Below are 6,057 nucleotides of genomic sequence, written 5' to 3' on the forward strand. Positions count from 1 at the left end.
TACTTGTAGAGGCATTTCCAAAGAATATTCACCTTTTAGTTCCACAATATAAAAGGAATACCTCTTAAGGCTCTCACCAACATGAATATTCTCATGGATTCAAAGATATGATGGACACCAAAAAGCTCAAAATATGTCCCAACAAAAAGCATTCCTATTATTACTTCTTTTTTTATCGGGCAGTAACCTAACAATGACACAAATAAGTAATGAGTGAATCTTATTTTTAAAAAACAGAGACTTCTCAATAATGTCTTTTACTGTATTTAGGTAATTGTATGACCATCATTCTAAGAGTGTTTTAGAAGTGTCTGAGCAAGCATCTTCATCTGTATTAAGTATTGATATTGGTGAATATTTCTGTCCTAGGCTGAAGGCTTGTGTACTTCTATTGTAAGCTACTATTCAACTTTCTAACACTACTAGACTTAGCAAGGCATAACCAGTTCTGAATATGTGAGAATTGTCATTTTCTACAGGTTATATAATATGGAGTCACCATGTTGAGCCCAGGAAGTTTCCTTCATGAATGTAATATGGTAGATATTACTGAAAGTTTATAGGATTGCTGAGTCTTACCAGGAGTCTGAGGTAGAACATAATGAAATTTAAAATTTTTCAGAAGATAATACTTGGAATATTTGTTGTTCAAAGATATGAATATGCACAGTGCTGATACCCATAAGTACAGGGTGATTATGACAGCAATGATTATCATCTGTGTTCTTAATCACTGGTGATTATCTCTCCAATAAAGTTTCATTTTTCTCGTAGATTAGTAGTGATTTGAACAACATTTTTCTGCTATTGATCTCCAATAATAAAACAATTTCTGTATCCACAGGAAATGGAAGAGTTTGCACAGATCTCAGGGGAATAAGGTGTTGTGGTGTTTTCTCTGGGGTCAATGATCAATAACACAACACAAGAAAGGGCCAAGACTATAGCATCAGCCCTTGCACAGATTCCAAAAAGGTAAAATGAGGTCTCCATGGAAGGCAAATTTCTACTTAGTTTACTAAAGTCTGGAAGGACCCTTTATGAAAATCAAGTATTATGGTTGCCCTTAGTCAGGTTAGAAACAAAGATAAAGATAGCAGATTCTACCGAATGTGTTTTTGATGAAAATAACAGTGACATAAACGTGTTCACAGGGAAGCATGGTGAATGAGTGCAATCTAAACTTCTCTAGTCTGATGTTACTGGAAGCAAAATTACCAAGGATAACTAAATTCTCAGTGGTCTCTTAAAACTTTTCCTAGAGCCCTTTTTGAATCTAAACATTCCAGGAAAATGAAAGTTTATTTAAAATCTTTTTTAGCAGATTCAGAATAATATCTGTAGTATAGCATTAATTGTTTCCAGAGCTACAGTAGCATAGAGACTTCCCAGGTTTCCCTCCCCTCTCTATGAGAATGCTGAACAAGGATTGCTCAGTTACCTCTCAGAAGACTACTCAAAGAATGGGAAAAAAACAGCTCACCATCTTAGTCCCCTTGTACCCTGTTCATTGGGGAAAAAAAAAAACAGAAAGAATCGGCCATTCTATAATCTGTCAAACCTAAAACAGGACAATGTAAAAGAGAAATTGAAATATTCCCTGTCTTTCTGGCGAACTACACACAGTCAAACATGGTCTATGGCACTTTGTCTCTAACTCAGAAGAGTAAAGTGTGGTACATTTAGGAAGAAGTGGGAACTAAGAGACAATGCAGTAGAAATAGGACTGATACCAGGAAAGGTCCAGCTGACTCTCTTCATAGGGTATAGGAAGATAACTTACCACATCTGAACTCTAATTTGGAGTACGTAGGAACTAGATTTTAGTGTCCTATCCCATGAAGTCTCCCTGTAATAACTCATGCTGGTTTTCCCTGAGATTCTGAAGAAAAGTTTAAATTTATTGTGGCAAACAGATATTGAACTTGTAGGTGAAGCTCGCATTTATACAAGGGTAGTTTGGGATTTCTAAAATGAGTAGCATTTGTGTGGTCTGGCTGTGGAACTCACTGGCATTTCACAAAGTGCATTAACCCTGAAGTGTTTTGCCATCTATCATATGGGTCAGATGCAGCACCACTGGGATTTTGAAAGCTTTCTACAGCTACTGGCACTTAGGAGCAACACAGCAGGTTCCTTCCCACATGAAAGGATTATCCAGTCTCAGCGACAGTGATATGACTTGTGTGATGAAGTGCTCTGCACTTCCTGTAATTCCTAAGTAAAACCTGTGCCTAAACCAACAATTAGTAATATTAGACTTATTTTTTATATGTTAAAAATATTATGTCAGTAGCTCTTTGTGGTTATTTTTTGTGCTGGAGGCAAAATCTCCTCAAAATGCAGAAGGGCATAAGCAAGTATGGGAAATTTTATGCCTTCAACTAAGTCACTGGTAGTTAGTGGACCACATAAACACATATACTCTGTGAGGTTATGGCCAGGATAGGATAGAAAGAAACTTCATTCTCTGATTATTCATGGTGGCACCTTTTCCAAAGAACTTGTAAATGAAGAAAAATTGTTAATATGGAATATTTGCTAGAAATAAGTAAAGAGTAACAAAAAACAAGTGTCAAACCCTGATAAAATAATAGTACAAATGAATATAAGTAAAATCTCTGCATTTTTTAAACTGACAAGTAATTATTAATGGAAAATTAGAAGAATTGTAGTAAATATACATAAAGTTTAATCATTCTTGCTTGCAGGAGATGTATGAACATATAAACTTTTAAAAATATATTCATGTTTCATTAACTCTCTCATGTGTGCACATACTGAACATTAAAAATTCATGATGACATTTGACCTGATTAAATGTAAAGAAAAACATAGACGGTGTTGCCATACTCTGCCTTATATTTTGATAGCTTTTATTGTTTAATGTCTTTTTACCTGCTTTGCACACCGGTGATTCAAATGGTATTTAGCTATTCATTGTCTAATTCCTTTAATACTATATTTTAAGTTTTGAAATCTGATATAAATTATTGTCTAACTTCTAAAACGTGTTTTGGAAATTTAAAGATATGAAAGCAGATATGTTAGGTCCCAATACCAGGATTTTCCAGTGTGTTCCCCAGAAGGACCTTCTGGGAAAGACTCTGGGAAACTGAATCCTGAGTAACAAGATAAAGAGCGATAGGAAGCAATCTGATTTGTTTTAGAAAAGTCAAAAATAAAACCAATTTTTAATTTTTTTTTTGCTTGAAAGAGAATGAAATGTGAGCTAGTATTGTATTTTTGTATTCCAGGACCAAATTGGGCATTGTAAAAGTATCTGCCTATTATAGGGAGCATTGTGTTCTTTCCTTGGCTTTTATAGATTCAATTTTATACCTGTTCCCTTTTCTAAATCAGGAATATTTCAAAAACCACTAAGAAACATTAATGATCAATGACATATTGTCCATCACAAAAGTTGACACTGTTTATCATACAACAATAGAGCACACTGTTGTTTTTTCACTACCAGGTTTCTCTGTAGCTTTGGAGATAGTCCTGGATGTTGCTCTTGTAGACCAGGCTGGCCCCAAACTTACAGAGATCTGCCTGTCTCTGCCTCCTGACTGCAGGCCATAAAGTTGTGTGCCACCAATCCTGTCTACAACACAGCACTCTGATTGCCATGGTATTCCTGGATCAATACATTACTCTGGTTGCCATAGTTGTCCTGGCAAAGCACTCTGGTTGCCTGGTTGTTCTGAATGCCCTAAAAAGACTTGTGTCAGACTTACTACATGTATTATGTATCATTTTCCTTTGTTAAATACTTCATTTTTGAGGAAACCATACGCAGGTACTATATTTTCATTATTTTCAGGCTCATTTCTCTTTCCTTCAACTCCTGCTTTGTCCTCTACCATATCTCCATCCCACTGAGTCCTGTTTTAGATGCTTGTTATATACACATGTTTAGGGCTGACAATGGAGTATTGGATAATAGATCAGGGAGGTCATACTGGAGAAACCTGGCACTCCCAATCTAGATGGCCATTGATTGCCCACAGTTTTCCCTATTGGAACAGGACTTTGTGAAATTTTCCCTTTCTATGTTGGGAGGTCAAATGGGGCAATCATCACACAGGTCTTATTTAGGCAGTCACACTGGTGAGGTTTCATGGATGCAATATGTCTATAATACAAATGTGTGTGTGTGTGTGTGTGTGTGTGTGTGTGTGTGTGTGTGTGTATGTATGTATGTATGTTACCATTTTCCATCAGGCATCCTGGTTCCCTGGCTCTTATGCTCTTCTGATATCTTTTCCAAAATGTTCCCATTGCCTTTGATTTAGAAGTTGTGCTACTCTAAGTGTACTTACTTGCCTTGGAAATCCAATGATCAATTATTCTCTTTCTTTTTGACCAGCTGAAGATCTCTGCAATATTCTCCTCTTGCTGCATTAAAAGATTTTTGATGAGTTGTGAGAGCTTCAGTTACCTGTGATTATAAGGATAATATACTTGTTTGGAAAACAGCAGTGGGAGGCTCTACTTCTGAGGTCTGTGATTTCTCCAGTCATAGGCAGCTGACTCACTTTACAGAACCACTGGCCTCAAATCCAATTAGAGTTAGATTTATCTTGATTACACATAAGATAAAAGTGTTACAATTTTGTTATTATTGATATCAATGTTATAAGCCATAGGTCTGACAGCTAATAGGACTATTGATTACATTTCTCCTTAGAGATCTTATGGAGCCTCTTCCACTACTATGAAAATGCTCTGAGAGGAAGTTTCCAGATCAATCACTTCTCAATTTCTCTAGGTCCTAAGTCTGAAATGTATAATGCCTTCAGACATCTTACTTCAAGTTCTGAGAAGCAATCAAGGACAATGACTAGAATCTATATTTCAGGGAAGAGTCAAAGGCACCCCATACCCACCAGTCCAACAAATTAAAGTGAGGTTTTTAATTCCTGGAACTGGATATTTTGATAACAGTCTATGATTCCTGAGGCTAACATCATCGCTACATTTGACAAAACCTCTTCCAACCCCCTGGTTACATGTGTATGCGTGAGTATGTATGTACTAATGAGCAAACCTCTATGACAGTATTTCCCTACTGATTCCTCCAGTGACTTTGGTTCCATTTGTTATTTTGGAAAGAGGGTAATGAAAAAGAAGAAGCAAGAAAGAAATGGATGGCATTAACATATGAACTCTTTAAGTTGATAAGTTAAAACAAATACATGATATTCTTAAACATTCAATTTCTTCCATCCACAATGTACTCTGTGTGTTCAATTGAAAACCCCCTATTATGGTTCCAGTGTCACCACGTGCCACATCTGTCACTCCTCCATCACTCTAATAATTTTCTAGTAACCCTAGCATCACCTTTAAAAGAAAACAAAAAGAGCAGCTCTCTCAGTTACACTACTTTGAACTTGGATGATTCTTTCTGTAAGTCTTTAAAACAATTTAAATAATTCAACATAATTTTCAATGTTAAAAATACCCTGACCATTTGATTACTTGATTGCAGATTTTTACTTATATATAAGAACTCTGATTAGTATATTTTCTGTTGTTCTTCTGATCCTAGGTCATCCAAAAACTAAAGTCACATGTCAGTTTCAAGATTCTGCATTTGCCATCTTACTGAAATTGATGACCTCAGGAATGGTAGTCATAGTGTTTCCTTGAGAGGAAAGAATGTAGGTACATATACTCATCTACTTTTTAGAGCCTTTATGGACTAGATTCTGATAACAAGTTATTCAACTACTTCTTGGGCTTATGAAAAACCACTGGACAGGTAAGATTAATTAACTGACTGCTTTAGCAGATAATATCACTCAGTTTAGTCTATCAACTGAGAGTCAAACAACTCAATTGCTAGTCTTCTATTACCCCAGGGACATGTGTAGGAACAGGCTCTTGTCTATCTTCTCCAAGGGCTTTGGTTAACATAGTTTGTTAGGTGCATTATGAAGTTATTTAAAAAATTATACATATGTGAATATGTTTATCGAATTCTTATGAAAATTTCTTTAAAATGATATCAATAAAATACTTATAAGATGTACAATTAATATATCTTGG

General features: G+C 35.7%; 1 protein-coding gene across 1 annotated transcript in view; it reads left to right on the forward strand.

The window, feature by feature from the left end:
• Positions 1-6,057, forward strand: part of LOC125406231 (UDP-glucuronosyltransferase 2B17-like) — a 245,283-nt gene that overhangs the window by 36,535 nt on the left and 202,691 nt on the right. The window lies entirely within an intron of this gene.

The sequence above is a fragment of the Myodes glareolus genome, chromosome 8, assembly GCF_982192425.1.
Source record: "Myodes glareolus chromosome 8, mMyoGla1.1, whole genome shotgun sequence".
In the NCBI taxonomy this organism is placed as follows: Eukaryota; Metazoa; Chordata; class Mammalia; order Rodentia; family Cricetidae; genus Myodes; species Myodes glareolus.